At 39.8% G+C, this 16,371-nt stretch overlaps 1 protein-coding gene across 7 annotated transcripts in view; it reads right to left on the reverse strand.

Annotated features, from left to right (window-relative positions):
- Positions 1 to 16,371, reverse strand: part of LOC101269456 (zinc finger protein 474-like) — a 166,837-nt gene that overhangs the window by 83,320 nt on the left and 67,146 nt on the right. The window contains exons 1-2 of one of the 7 annotated variants that reach the window (XM_049707177.1): positions 10,575 to 10,642; positions 4,874 to 4,952 (exon numbers count right to left, since the gene is read on the reverse strand). The exons of 5 other annotated variants lie outside the window; for them this stretch is intronic. The gene's annotated coding sequence lies outside the window, so the exon portion shown is untranslated. Of the gene's footprint in view, positions 1 to 4,873; positions 4,953 to 10,574; positions 10,693 to 16,371 lie in introns of those variants that run through there. One more of the 7 variants, XM_049707176.1, reaches the window with a different exon arrangement.

Consider the following 16,371-nt stretch of genomic DNA (forward strand, 5'->3'; position numbering starts at 1 on the left):
CCATTGGAATTATTATTCTATTTTCCACACAGCATTTTTTTTTTCTGTTAATATCTCTTCTTTGTCAGGAATGCCTCATGTTCAATCTTTTAGGCCAGGACTGTGCAATGCAAAGGGAAGTGGACATTTAACAACTTTTCTCCTAATCAGTGTAGATGACCTGTCATCCATCCATTCTTTTTTACAATTTGTAATATCACCACTGAATCAAAGGAAAAGAATAAGGACCAAGGAAAGAGGATTGTTTAGTGGAGAGCCTTAAGAGAGATGTTGATTGAAGAGGAATGGACATAGTTCCAGAAAACCTAGACTAGGATACCTATTTCAAATAGCTTCACATAGCTTTTGATGACCTCCCTGAGTGCTCAGGCGGAAAGAAAACCATAGTGAACCACACAACTCAATAGGTAACAGAGCTTATAGAAGGAAGTATAGTAATTGGTCAGAAGGAAAAGATATTCCTAACATTAAATACTATTGCATGAACCTTAATGAAAGAGACATTAAAAACTAAAGTGGAAGTTATGACTAGTACATTTGGTCATTTCTTATATTAATCCCACAATAAATACTAAGTAATAATAGTGTGAAATTATAGTTGTGTGATATTATTTTTAGGAGAACATGCATCAGTGATGTAGCTTTTGGGAGCTATGTTGTGAAATATCAATTAGTAATATATATGGAGCCATAAGCCCCTTTGAAAATCTAATGGTTGCAAAGGCCATCTCCTCAGAAAAATACACATGTACAGAGAACTGTGGATATGGTTTGGAATGACTGGGGGACTCCCTAAAATCCATCCATTTACCCCAGGAAGTGAGATGTTGGGCCTTTAGTCAGAGCCAAACCTTTTCTTTCAAATAGATGCTCCTTTGTGTAAGGAGCCATTTGGCACCATTTAAATGCCTCTAAAAGTACTGAACTGAAGGCTGCAAGAACTTATGAAATATACCACCTCTGGCTTTAGGAAGATCTTAAGTTCTGCTTTGTGTAAAACAGTTCCTAATGTACCTGTTGTCTTGACTAAGTATTAATAGTCCCTTCTTTTACTCTCTAAAATGTCCCCGTTTCGTCGATAAATTACACACTTTTGAAAAACATCAATCCATAAAATATAAGCAATCAAGAGATGAAACAAAAACAGCAAACAAAAAAAAGCTCAGAAATATTGAAGCTGTAATCCACATGGAGAAATACAGATTTATAAGAATGGCAATGAATCCATTTAAACACAGAACTAAGGTAAAATGACTATAGAAATTATGGTTAGGGAAAAGAATAGAAAAGCAACACACCTTGAAAAATAAAAATATCTTACTTACAAAAATTGGCCACGGAAGGAGAGGTAGGTACAAAGATGTTAATGGTACTAAATTCTCCACCTTTCATGGCAAACAGTCAATTAAAGCAGTATAAAATTGAAACATGGAGTTAAATTTTTTTTCATATTCTTTAATAACGTATCTTTGTTTTTTAGCATTAGTGGGTCCTTTAGAAACTAACATTCTTTTAGTGAAGAAATATTTTTCTGAAGTTCAGCAATATCATCAGTTTCACTTTGGTTTCTTTTTGTTGAATTCAAGTAAAATTAAATATATTACCTCTATCAATAATAACTTGAATGTGATGATCTCATTTCTATGAAAACCTGCATGTCTATTTATTTATATGTTATTTACATAGATGTCTGGAATGATACTCACTAAGGTCAAACTAAGCTGGGGTAACTGTTATGCTAATTTTATACTTTTATGACAGCTTGAACTTTTATAATGAACTTGTGTCATTTTTATAATAATAATAAAGTAATAAAAAAGAATGTCAACTCCCGAGTCAAAACTTAAGCAGAGATTAGGTAATAAACTCAGTCCTAAAAGAAAAAATCAAGTGGAGCCCCAATTACTTTCTGAAAATTCCTTAAATAACTGATAAAAGATGATATTCAAGGTATTGTATATATTACAGTTTAGTAATGCAACCAATTAGTAACTGGAATTAAAATAACATTAAGAATGAATACACCTCTGCATAGCATAAAAGTACAATGCAAAATGAAAATATTGACAATATCTTAAATTACATTATTCCAATACTATTTTCTTCTGTCAATGGTTTATAGTTGAAAATACATTAGTTAAATGCTTGCATGATGTAACTCAACTGAAGTCCTAGAATTCAGCTCTATTACTTTAAAAAGCAGTAACAAAGGCCTGGAAAAATAATCTGAGGACAGGATTTAGCACGAGTCTGTTTCCACCATAAGATGATCTAAGTATAGCTCTTCCTAATATTTTCATTTTATTCAGGCTTGTTTCCCTAGCTTGGCTGCATTCACCAAAAAGTGAATTCACAAATAACCAGATGGGATTGTAGGGTATGAGCCATCTTATGTTGAAAAGTGACAGCCAAAAAGATGATTTGGGAGATGGATGGACTGAACCATCCCCTTGGGTCCTGTGTCACCCACTGTGGCTGGACTGACAAATCATTGTATGATATTCAGCCTCCTGACTGCTTCCTCACCCTGTGCACTTGACTAAGTTTTGTACAAACTTGGCTGGTCTGATTTGATATCAGGAATTTCTGTGGTTCTCTATGACTACAGAATAAAGTCCAAACACTTCAGACTGATTTCATTCAGGCCCAGCCTAAGCCCCATGAAACAGGTCTGCTAGCCACACCAAACTCAACATTATTCCCCAAGGTAGAGGCCACAGTCCTCTATTTTATTGCCTCCATGGATTTACTCATCTGTTCCTTCCAACAACAAGCATTTAAATTGAGTATACACCTTCACCCTGCTGGAGGTTATGGGGAACCCCAATCCTTAGCTTTCCTTAGTAATGGAGACAAGCATGTAAACTAAATTAGAAGGCAAAATTTATGTGTCATGATACAGAGACAGAGTGCTATAGGAGCCTGAAGTAGGAAGAAAGGGAAGAGTCTTGACCAGAAACCAGTGAAGAGGGTGATAATTGAAATGGGTTTGTTGAATGGGTAGAATTGTACTGATGTGGGCAGAACTCCCTCAAACAAATTGCCCAATAACATGACCTATTCAAAAACTGCTTAACAGTACTGTAGTATGTTAATATGAAAGCTTTAAAGTCCATAGTGGAATAACTGACCAGAGGAAGTGTGAAAGCAGGAATCGGGCTACTCAATACAGGACTAAAACATGAGTATCAGACCTCAAGAATGCCGTCAAAGATCAGCACCTTTTCTAAGGGTCTCCCCTGGCTTCCCACCTTGGTCCTGACCCCAGACTCCATCCTCCTGTCATTAGAAGGTAGACATGCTTCAGTAGCTGGGGAGGGATTTGACAGACAGTACTAGAAGCAAGTACTTCCTACACCAAGAGGGCTGCCTTGGCCATGTGAAGGCATTGTATTATTTGGGAGTCAGGCAGAGACTGGGCAATGAAAAACAGTAATGGAAACTGTCTTGACTGTGTTGAGACCTGAGTTCAAAGATGAGGACCTTTGAGACAGAATCAGATCAAGGAATGGGCCAGATGAGGCAATTTATACTTTTCACATATTGAAACACCTTGATTCTTCCATATTGAAGAAATGTAAACTGGTTCTGTCTGCACTGAAGTAGACAGCACTCCTAAGTGATAATAAAAACTCTAATGCAACTGGAAACATCAATGAATAGATAAACAAAGTGTAATTCCACCCTTCAATGGACTATTACTCGGCAATAAAAAATAATAAAATAAAATAAAAAATACTGCTACCCACACCAACATGGATGAAACTCAGAATCATTATGCTGAAAGAAGTCAGACATAAAAGACTACATTTCCACCTGATTTCATTTATATAACATCCAAACTAAGCTGTAATGGCTAAAAATCAAATCAGGGGTTATGGTGGTGACAGGTATATAAAACTTTCAAAACTCATTGCATTGTATGTGTTTAATGGATGGAGTTTATCGTTTGTATATCATTCCTCAGTGAAGCTGATTAAACACCACTCATGCAGACCTAGTTTAGTGGAGTATTTTTGCATCTCCCTGCTCACGCAATGCAGTCAGTTCAAAGTCAGCAATACACATTGTCAGATGAAATTCCAAAATCAAATAATGTGTTTTAGGGTTACTTTTGCCAGAAACTGGAGAATATTTTTAAGTGATCTAAATTCTAAACCCTTTAATTTGTCACCCAAGAAATTCTCCAGTTGAAAAAAGAAAAAAAAAATACCATAGGAGGAAAAAAAAAAAAGAACTAGAGAAAATTATAAAGTGTTTTATTGAGTTTCTTTTCCAGGACATTAACATTTTTGCCAGAGTAAGTGCAGTGGGTAACAATTCCATTCACATACAATTTCATCCAGAAAATCCAGTTTTAGAATGTCAGGGCCTGAGCCCCTGCACCAGGGATGGATAGATTAAAAGCAGGGCTAGCCCTCTGTGCCCATGTGTATGGCATCTGGCATTTGAAACATAACTGACACCAGTTTCTCATCTTCTAGTAAGAGAAAGTTCAAGGTCCTTTAGTATATGAGTGTGTGTGTGTGTGTGTGTGTGTGTGTGTGCGCGCGTGCGCACGTACGCGTGCACACATGCACGAGCATGAGTATGTGTACACAAAAGACAAGTAAGTTAAGTTAGTCGTTTTCCTCAGTTAATCTCAGGGGTACTGTAAGGCTCCCTTTGTATCGCACTAGTCATTCCACTACATTTTCCCTGGCTTTGCCTTCGCCCTCCTTTCAGCCTCCAATTATCATTTCCAGACTCAATCCCCTCAGGAAGAAAGCAAGCTGAGAGCTTTGCCTCTAAAAGGTCACACGTACAATTACCTCCCTGCTACCAGGGAACAAAGGAAGCCTCGTACATTTGCACATTGTAAGGCCATAGTTACCTGGATTTATTTGCTGTCATTGAAGCAGTTGGCCTGTTCTTTTCGAAGAGGCTATTTTAGTGGGGCTGGGCCAAAGCAGCTATATCAAGATGTAAAAGATGTCTTTTTTATTACCAAATTATGTATGTAAATAAAATGCCTCGCTCTTTCCCCCAGGTAACATGCTTCACACGTTACTTAGAAACAAACAAACACTGCTGAAAGTTTAATGGTCCTTTTTCTTCCTTTTAGGTTGCACCATAACATCCCTGTAACAAAACAGCCACATGCCCTGTGTTCATTTGGGGACATTCATTAACCTAAGAGTCAAAGAGAAATCAAAGAACCCAGAGGTGTGAAAATGTCTTGAAAGGGAAACTGTCCCCGTGGCCTGCACCACCACTTTGAGTAAATTAGAAAAAGATGCCCCACCTTAACACATTTTCAAACCATCTGGTTGTGATCTATCATCTGTAATGACACAAGTCACAAGATAACAAAATTTAAATATGGTGGCCGTGGAAAAGAATACACAGGACAACCCTTGCCCTGTCTCAGGACATGGCCTAGAATTGGCCCTATAGGTTGATGTGTACTTTGTTTCTCAGATGGAGCATGACTGGTAAGGAGCCAGTCTGTAAATATCTGAGTTGAATCAGAGATTTTTCAACTTCGTGAAAGCCAATAAAGCACTTGGATTCTAAATATTGACACTGAAGTTGCACTGTGAGTGGAAAGAAACCAGAGACATCTGCTGAAAACACAGCTGAGACTGATTCGGCAGATGAGAATGGCACTATGGAAATGCGTTTGGAGGAAAGGGCTGTCTCTCAGGAGGTGGTTCAAGTGTAGCCCAGATGCTGTTGCTCAGAAGAATGTTCTGATTACAGGCAATGTGCAAGGCACTATGCTAGGGACAGAACTGGGAATTGGCCCTAACTGTGGGAATGATCGTATTTAAATTCACCACCTTTATTTGGGAACATTTTTTATTTTTTCCTAAGCTCTCTGTCTGAGGCAATAAGTCTAGTTGACAGATCCCTATTTGGTGTGCACAGAGCCCATTCCCCATGAAATTAGTCAAGAACCAGGGGCCGGGGGAGAAAGGGGCTTGCTGAGTGGAGTAAGCATTCTTGACTCCTTTGCCCATTGATATGTTTGAACTCAATCAGACTGATTAGTTCTGAAGACTACTCTCCAATGGGAAACCTCTCTAGGGTCCTGGACTTTTTGTGGCCTTGTAAAATTCTTAGAAGCTTTGGCTCCCAGATATCTGACCCACAAGAATCGCCTCATTGTTCTGGAGTCTCCCACACGTGATCCAAATGGTGTTTGGCAGCTAGGGTGAGCTACCCTTTGCCCCGGCACGAAGCGTGTGTGCCAGTGGACCCTGTACTCAACTACTACACAACTATGTGGGTCCCCTCATGGGTCCTTCATGACCCAGGCTGTCCTCTTTACAGCATCTCACCCAGGCTACCCCGTGGAACTATGTCCCCTCTGTTTTACACTCTGGATCTCCGATTGTAAACTGATGGACTCGCCACCATTTCAGCCAATGGACTTCCATGTTTTATTTGACTGGCACAAAGTTCTTAAAAGTTTCCAGTGTGAATATCTTTAGGTGGGACTTACTCTCCAGCATACCACAGGCTCCACCATTCCCTATGGCCCTACATGCAGCTGCCCAAACCCTGAAAGCATATGAGCTTGTGACTTAGAGCAGCTGTTCTTTCACTCCCTCTCCTCACTTATCTCCCCAATAAAAGGTATTTGCCTTACAACTCATTTTTAAGAAATGAGCTAAACTTATGGTTAATCTGTATTAATATGCCAATAGCTAGACATGGTTTGCTACCTAGCTAGGGGATCTTTGCATTTTAGCTGGGATTTCCTATGGAGTCAGTGCTTTGAGTCAAAGAACTGAATCTCTGGCTCTGGAATTTAAAAAGTAGGGGAGGTATTTTAGAAAACAAATGTGCAGTGGTACATTAGCAATTGTCACACTGAAAATTACCTACTCCCTTTGAGTATAAGCACTTAGGCACTTTGAACTTGACAGGAGGCTGGAAACCTATCCTTAGGCAAAAGAAAACACTCCATGAAGGGAGGAGGGTCCAACAGCACTTCCACACAGTAACTGTGCATAATCCTTAAGTCATTTACTTGCTAGAGGATTTTTTCCTTCCCTCACTTCTAGCTGGATCCCAGGTTGTCAAAAACAGGGCCAATCCTGCCAGGGTCTGAGGGAATTGTTATGTGACTGTGCAGCTTTTGAATGGGTATCATTCCATCAATAGTGTTCCTCTTTCTGCATGACAAAATCAAACATAAATAATTTGGGCCATAGCTGCTGTTTTAGATTTTCCACACTCTTGATCTCTTCTATTAGGCCAAATAATTGAAATGTCTGTGGTAAGTGCACGAGGCATGTCGTAGAATACAGTAAGGTTAGATGGGGAAATATGAGGGAAAGTTTTTCTTCCCTGTACTTGCGGAAAAAAGAGTAAAACCTCTTTTAGAAATCCATGTGCGTATTCCAATATTGAAAATGTCTGATCAAGTAGCAGCTAACAATTACGAGGCACCTTCTATGTGCCAGGCCCTGTACTAAGCACTTAACATGCTTTATCTCAATACTTCTCATAATAATCCCCTGGATAAAATGTAATACCCCCATTTTACAAACCAGGAAACTGAGGTACAGAGCTGTTAGTAAATGGTGAAGTTGCTTTTCACCCAGACAGTGGATCTTCAGACTGCCTGTCACTGCACCGCCACTGTGAAGGGAGCACGGCGGAGATGACAGGTGGCAGTCTGTCAGACACGATCCCAGGTCTTTTGCGGGTATTCTCACATTTAAGCTCTTGCCTGCCAAACTGAGGCTGAGGGAAGTAATTTGTTCAGAGATATGTGATTTTGTTGTGCATCTGTCAACTGATTCCAGGTCTGTTTGATTTCAGCGGCTTCTAGAAACATGGGGCGTAATGTCGTCCGTCGTCGGCAGAGTATCATGCTCTGCCTTATGTGTCCACAGTCAGCCGTTGCATGGGATTTGAGAGAAACCTATAAAATTCCTACTTCTGCTCTCTCGACTACCTCAAAAGTTCATTCCTTTGGATTAAAATCCTTTCTCCCCAGATCCTCTTTCAAAATGCAAATAGTCCTATGAGAGATTTTTCCATGAAGAATTTTATCAGATTTTCCCGACCCCCTTCCAACAGTATCAAAAGATGGGAGTTGGTAGGAGCAGGGAAGATGCAGAAGGTGTTGAAAGGGAAAGGAGATCTGGGTCACCCAAAGCCATTCCCAAAGTCAGAGTTTTGCCTGTGGCCATTTAAAACACAATTTCAACAAACTTGACTGAGACTGAAAGTGTATAATTAAGTTTCCATTCCCCCAGGCATGTCCTACACACGCAGACAAAGTACTAATAGCATTCTAATATATAGGAGTAACTGTGTAGTTCAGTCTCAAACCTCAACAATCGCAGAGTTTGATTGTCTCAAAACCACTGGTATTTCACATTTCTGATGTTTTCAAACAATCCTACCCAAATGTCACATCTGGAAGGATCATTGTTTGAAATTAAATTGTTTTTGGAAATCACTGGATGCCACGTAAAGGAATTTTCCAATCCAGCCTGTCTATTGGCCAACTATTAGAGAGTCTGCTATTTGTGATTTGGAGTTTTGTTTTGCTCCTTTTAAACAATAAGAAAGACTTGGTCATTCATTTGGAAATGCTGTTAACATTAAAGTATTTTCATGTTCCTGATTTTTTAAAACAAACTATTGGTATTTTGAATATATGTTTGGCATTTTAGCTATTTACTTCCTTGTCCTGACATACAAAGGCTGAAAAATCTAAGTCAAAGAACGAATTCCAAATTAGTTTCTGTTTATGAAAGGAATACAGTTTCTTAGCTGAAGGTTTTTCTTTTTCTTTTTTCTTTTCACGTTTGAGATAGAAGCGTTCTTTTCTAATCCCTTGGAAGGATATTGGTTAGAAAGTGAGGTGTTTGAGATATTGATTCAACCTCTTGGCAAATTCTTGTAAGAATGACTTTCCTTGAAGAAAATGGATGTGTCCCTGGTGTCTGGTTCCTGTGATCCTCAGTTTGGCACCAGGCCTGACCTTCATGGTCAGATGGCTCCGGGTCACAGGGTAAAATGAAGCAATGGGGACAAGAAAGGAAAAACTTAAAAATTGTGGCACACACAGTTTTTCCAGCTGCTATAGTTAGAGAGAAAAAGAGTAAACCATAGGCACTATCTGACCTGGAACTTGGAAGATGGGTTATTTCCCATGACTGGTTTGTCTACAGCTTGTATGCTAAAGGGCCCCCAGCTCTGGGGGAAGGCCCAGGAAAGAAGTTTTCCAATGAAAAGAAGAAAGATATCATCTTGGATATAGGACAGAAAGGATTCTAACCTTAGGAGATAGTTTTGTTCTTTGGTTGTTGTCTTTTCGTTTTCTTTTCTTATCAGAGTTTTTGGTCCCAATCTCTCCCTTTCCTCTCTGTCTCTTTACCCTCTGCCTCTGATTTCCTGAAGCTTTAGGTTGGGACCAGTGATATCTTTATGTTTTTACCTTTTCTGCTTAAACAAAGGTAGCCTGGATGTGAGAGCTGGATGTGAGAGCTGGATGTGAGAGCTCTGATGCCATAATGACAGCATTATGGCATCAGAGTTGGTGCTTGGAGCAGGATTATTGGAAATTTATTGATTTCCTCCATTTATTAGACCCTTCTTCAATTTGTAGGACATCTCTCTTCCTATAAGACAGCCTCACAGAGGTAAATATGTGAAAGAGACAATGGATGTAAGAAGGAGATGAATTACATAATATAAAGGGAAAGCAAGAGGTGAGTCCTAAGTCAAATTCTCTCAATTTCCACCTATTCATAAAGCTGAACTTGTCCTCACATCTAGCAGTGAGAGTCTGTTCATAGGACAATCACCTCCATTTCAAGAGGAACTTTTCCAAGGTTGTGTTGCACTGCCTTTGGTGGAGGTCTAAGAATTTTGGGAGAGATTTTAATTGTTGACCTTGGAATTTAGGTTTCTAAGAACTATGTATATCCATTCAGTCATTACATAAAGATTTCCTAAGCGTCTATCATTAGAAAATGTGGATGTCTGTGTGTTTGGGGCTGGAAGGAGCAAGATGGGGGTGACATGGAGAAGCAGGCTTAGGAAGACACATGAAATCATTTAAGCTAGAAAAATTATCTGAGGGTACAGCATGTTGTAGTTCTGTTCATTTTAGGCTTGAATAATACCTGAATTTATAATATGTGATCCTCTCTTATCACAGAGGTTACCATCAGTATTCTTCTTTTCAGAGAAGCAGAAATCCACATATTGGAGTACCAATGCAAGGATCACCTATTTTTGCTTTCATCTTTGGGCTCTGAGAGAGGTAGCTATATTTATTATGGTCTCTCTCATTATGGATATGTAGGACATATGTATAATTATAATTTGAGGCTGATTTTTAAAAATGAATATGTTAGAGTGTAATTTGTACAGATGAGTATTATTCAAATTTTTATATTAGGAAGTAATATATATCAATTTCATCGGTGATGCTGTTGCTCTCACATCAGATGTGTAACTCTCTCTCACCCTCAACACATATTTCACACACGCTATATACACACAGATTCCTTTGGGTTGGTTACTGGAGCCAACACGGCAGAAGGGAATGCTCTTGTTACCTTGAAGTTACGCTTGGTACACCTGAGAGCCGTGGGATCCTAGAATGCTGCCCTGATATTCAGGCATGGTTGGCACCAAGGAAAGATGCAGAAATGGCACATGGAGCTGGATATTAGTGGCCCAGCTGGCAGCATCATCAGGGGCTGGTTTGTGAGGTCAAGCCTGGTTTTTATGACATCAGCACTGATGAGTGCTAGTTCAGAGGTGAACTAGGGCCACTGAAGATCGCTAAAAGGATAAGAATCTGCAGAAGGATCACACTGAACTTTTTATCTACCACCTCCAAAGAGTTCCAAGTCATGCTTGTATTTGGGAATTAGAGGCAAACGGTTCTAGGAGCCTGTCTTTATTTCAGAAACTCAGTTTAACTGAAGGCATGAGAGACAAAGGACTAAGTAGACCCTTAAGATTCACTTTCCCCTCTCTCTTTATATGTCTCTCTTTCTCATCTGATAGGCCTGATAAGCTTACCTGGTATTTTTCACTGAGAAAATATCAAATCTAAGCTAACAGACTGTAGCTCCTTCATCTTCCCACTAACAACCTACAATCTTACCTCCACCTGCATTCAACCTCCTCCTGAAATGGAGAACTGTCCCCTCTTGTTAATCCTCTCCCTTTGCACAGGCTGGGATCCCACCTTGGTGCCCATTTCTCCTCCAGGTTTTACATTTGCTCTTATCACCTCTCCTGCTCTCTACTGGATCAATATCCAGAATATTCAAATGTAGTCTACAAGCTCCCATCTTCTAAGGGAACCTCTCTTAAGCTAAGATCTCTATTTCTAGCCTACCCATTATTTCTCTTCTAGTCTCTAAGCCAAACTTCTCAAAACACATCCTATCTTTACCATCCATACAGTCTGCAGCCCCCGTCACGACTCTGAATGTGTTCTCTCCAAGTGTGTCAAACTAAATCCACATTGCCAAATCAAATAGATTTTTTGGCCTTCATCCTACTCCATCCTTCATCCTACCTCTGTGCGTTGCGTACTGTTTTCCACACCCTTATTCTTCACATTTTCTCCCGTCACAACTTTCAGGGCACCGTGCTCTCAAGTTGTTCCTCCAGTGTTTCCAGTCCCTTATTCTCCAGCTCCTTCTCCTCTAACCCCTAAACACTGCAATGCTTCAGGGCTCAGCCCTGGGTTGATTTTTCTAGCCCTATACTCATTCTGATGACTTTAAATATATTTTAACAATGCACAAATGTATACCCCAGCCCAATTCCACTTTGGAGATCCAGACTTATATTTTCAGCCTGACTGACCTACTTAGATATCTCACAAGCATTTTGAATTTGCTATGTCCAGAAGGAAACAATTGGTCTTTATCCCCAAGAGCCTACCCATTTCTCAAGTTTTTCCCATTTTAGAAAGTGACACAAGCAGTGCAGTTGCTCAAGCTAGAAATCTTAGTCATCCTTGACCCCCTTCCTTACTCTTCCACATCCCACCTATTACCAGATTCTGCCCATTATTCCTCATCTCCATCTCTGCTACCAACACCCTAGGCCAAGCTCTCATCTGCTTTCACCTGGATTCCTGCAGTAGCCAAATAACTGAGGTCCCTATGTCCACTGGGCAGCTGGCGGAAACTGTGCTATTTCCACAGCTTTATCTTGTGTGCCTGTCCTCTCCCTTCATCACACTCTGGCCACATGTGGACTTTTTAGTTCCATTTTAAGATCTCTCTTACCTCAAGGCCTTCATACGCGCTACCTTTAGCCAGCATATCTCCTCCTCCTGTCGTTCCCATCCCCTCACATCCTGACGATTGGCTAATGCTTTCATACCTTTCATGTCTCAGCTGAAATGTCACGAGGTTGTCTCTAACCAAGAACCTAAATGTCCACCTCCCACCATTAGACACTGTCACATTACAAATTGAATGTTTATATTTATTTTTATTTATTTCCTATCATTTCCTCCATAAGACTAAAAACTCCAGGAGATCAAGGACTGTGTCTACCTTTTTTATGACTCTATATTTAGTACTTAGTCCAATGCCTAACAATAAATATTTATTGAATGAACAAACTTCTGTCCTCTTTGTCCTGCTTAATTAACACTTATAAGCCTGGCAGCATAGCCATACCCTTTTTGTACCACACATATGCCTCTCTCTTTAGTGACATAAAAAGGTATTGTTCTTTGGAATTAGACAGATCTGGCTCTGACACCATTACCGAGCCCACTGTGTGACTTTGGGCTACTTGCTTAATCTCAGTTTCCCCACCTGGAAAGTAGGGAAGTAATATCTGACATATAGTAATATTACGACGATTAAAATGAGAACATGTATATGAAGTACTGATCATAAAGATATTTAATAAAATTTACTTCCCTTTATTCCATTCCTCCTAATAAAATCCAAATACTTTTTACCTAATAGACACACACACACACACACACACACACACACACATACAACATTTGACTGTGAGAACATCCATCCTACCCTTCTGAGTCTTTCTGATTGTGACCTTCCCACTGAGGGGTTTGCCTTTAGAGAATGAGATATTTAGCTATGGAACAGCACTGATGATATTAAACCAAATATAAAACTGTAGCCCTAAATAATTTGAGTTTGTATTATAAGGGCACGTTCTCAAATATGAAGGTAACACAAAGAGAAAGGCAATAATGTTTTTGAGTGTAGAAGACATTACATTAAAAGAAAACACCAGATGGCAGCACCTGATGCTAGAGATGTGTCTGATGGGATTTTAGTTCAAACCTGAGCATCAAGGATGCCAAAGGTAGCTAAAACTACATTCAGAGAGACAATCTTTTATTAAAAAAAGAAAAAAAGACATTCCCTAAAGAAAAATAATGCCTATTTTGTAATATAGTATAGGGTTTTTAGAAACAGTGTTTCACATGTTACCAGAAAAATACTAAGAAACTAACCCTAAGCATTATGTAACTAATAAAAGGTAATTAAACAAATGCTTCATTTTAGGTTGTAGTTATATTTAATTAACTCTGTCAATCTGTGTTCCAATTAGACAGAAAGGCCTTAAGTCAAAGAATGAAATACTATCAGCTTATAGAAAAGGGAAATGTTTCCCAAATATTAAATGCAAATATTAAAATGTATTCACTCATATTAAAATAAGAGGCAATAGTGATCTCTATTCTTGTATACTTTTAGCATTACTTAGACCATTGCTTGCTAAAACAGACATCAAAGGGTTGCATTAAATAAATGCAATATTAAAATTTAAAATGATAATCTATAGTTTTCCATATTATGCATCAAATTTCATCTGGAATTAACACTACTTTTAAAACCTTGCTAAATTGGATATTGCTTGTTCAGGCTTTCCTTCTTTTAGAGTCAAAAAGGGGAGTTTGATGTTGCTCTGACACCATATAATGGGAGAGCAACACCCCAGGCAGTCACACCTTTTATTTATTTTTTAATTTTTTTATTTTTAAACATCTTTATTTGAGTATAATTGCTTTACAATGGTGTGTTAGTTTCTGCTGTATAACAGTGAATCAGCTATATGTACACATATATCCCCATATCTCCTCCCTCTTGGGTCTCCCTCCCACCTTCCCTATCCCACCCCTCTAGGTGGTCACAAAGCACTGAGCTGATCTCCCTGTGCTATGCGGCTGCTTCCCACTAGCTATCTGTTTTACATTTGGGAGTGTATATATGTCCATGCCACTCTCTCACTTCGTCCCAGCTTCCCCTTCCCCCTCCCCGTGTCCTCAAGTCCATTCTCTACATCTGTGTCTTTATTCCTGTCCTGCCCCTAGGTTCTTCAGAACCATTTATTTATTTATTTTAGATTCCATATATATGTGTTAGCATACGGTATTTGTTTTTCTCTTTCTGACTTACTGCATTATGTATGACAGACTCTAGGTCCTTTTAAATAAAAATCCACATCAACGGTTTTATTCCTCTTACAGTGCTGCTTGGGATCCTTCACAACTTCACTGTGAGATCAGAGAGAGTGAATTCAGCCCTACGTTTTGGATGAGAAGCAACGGAACAATTCAAGCCCATTCAGTGGTGAGAGGGCAAAGCAGAGCTGGCACAGAATGCCCATTGACGACTTGGAGGAGGACCGTCTTAGCGGCGTTTGTTTGTTTAGATTTGATTGACGGGTAACAGGAGCATCTGTGTCATCAGAGAACTGAGCCAATCTATGTAGGAGGAACATTCCGAGCGGAGGGTAATCCACTCTGCCAGCGAAACAGTCACTGTTGCCCAACTGCAATGAGTTGTTTCCAAGTTCTGTGATCATGATTCTGAAAATATTTTTCTCACCTGAGTTCACTACAAGATTGAGCCCCCTGAGAACATTGGGCAAGATCGCTGATTCTAATCTGAAGTCAGAACAAGGATTCTAGAGGGAAATTGTTCTGATTGACATGAGAAGAGAGGAAGCAAACATCTGAATTGAAAAAAACAATGCATGTGTCTCACAGTCAGCCAAAAGCTGGCCGCCACAGGCAGATGAAATTCTGAAATCTAATAATGCACAAGGCAGTGATCTTTATGGAAATGAATGATTCACTGCACTATCTAAATCTTAAATGATACAAAGATAGAAAAACAGCAATAGACGGGGTCAAAATGCAACCAAAGGAGAAAACTACACTACCCAGGAAAGGCTTTCTGCTGAAAGCACAATGCAGTGGCAAATGTCTTTTCAACGGAAGGGATAAAGTCTGTTGGTTCAAGAGATCTTATGCCTCTCAGAAGACTAGGAGTTTTCTCCATTTTAATGAACCCAAGCTTGCTCCAAATCTGGCAGCTAAAGGGACCCTATGTTGGATGACATTTCTATGCCCTCCACTAAAGCCTGTGTGGTCCCCAAAAGGGCCAGCACATATCTGACGGCAGTGGGTGCCAGTTTCTCACTGACACGCACCTTTTCAGGTCGGGAGCAGAGTTGGTCACACTCTGACAGAGCCGTGTCCTCTAGATGCCCCTGTTCCAAAGGACTCCCTCTACTCTGATCTCAAAGCGCAAGTCACCGACAGCCCTCACTGGCCTCTCCTCCTGACATTCTCCCCTCCAGATGACTGAGTGAGTCAGGGGTGTCCTCTTGTGAAGCCAGGGGCCCAGGCCAGCCTCTCTCAGCAGTCGTGACTGAGTGAGAACACGCTATGCTCAGCCTGCTGGCTCCACTCTTGGGAGCACAAAGTATGTGTTACAGCAACAAGCACAAGAATTCTGACCACACTCTTTCCTATCTTGAGATCTGTAATGAGAACACTTAAAGCAAATGCATACAATCAGGAAACAGGGCTGAAAGTCAGAACACTAACGGAGTTTCAGATTTGTGGCTCTAAGACATGGATTCTTTCGCTCACTGGATCCAGACCCCACACGTTTTGGAAGAAAAGCAACAGCCAGAAGATGAGAAAAACAGTTCATGTTTATGAGACCAGCCTGAAGCCCATGCCACACTTACGAGTTTGGGTTTTCGTTCGGCAAAGAAACTAGCTGTTCTTTTTCAATTTCATCGGAAAATATGCCCATTAGTCTGACTCTTCAGCTTTAAGATCACTGTCTTGGAACCTTCTAAACCAGTAAGTGAAAGATCTCACTTAAAGATTTCATTTTAAACATAGAAGTGAGGAAAAAGTACCCGACATTTGCCAAAGTAATGCAATAAAAGAAGTAACGAAGAAAAACTGGGTAAAAAATGAAGTATGGCTACCCATCCCCCAATCCCTCTGGTTTAATTTTTGCAATAGCTTGGGTAACCTTAGTCTCCTGAGAACAGTTCGTTTAAAAAACTCCTGCAGGTGGGACATTTCAAGTA

Source organism: Orcinus orca, chromosome 3 (assembly GCF_937001465.1).
Source record: "Orcinus orca chromosome 3, mOrcOrc1.1, whole genome shotgun sequence".
Lineage (NCBI taxonomy): Eukaryota > Metazoa > Chordata > Mammalia > Artiodactyla > Delphinidae > Orcinus > Orcinus orca.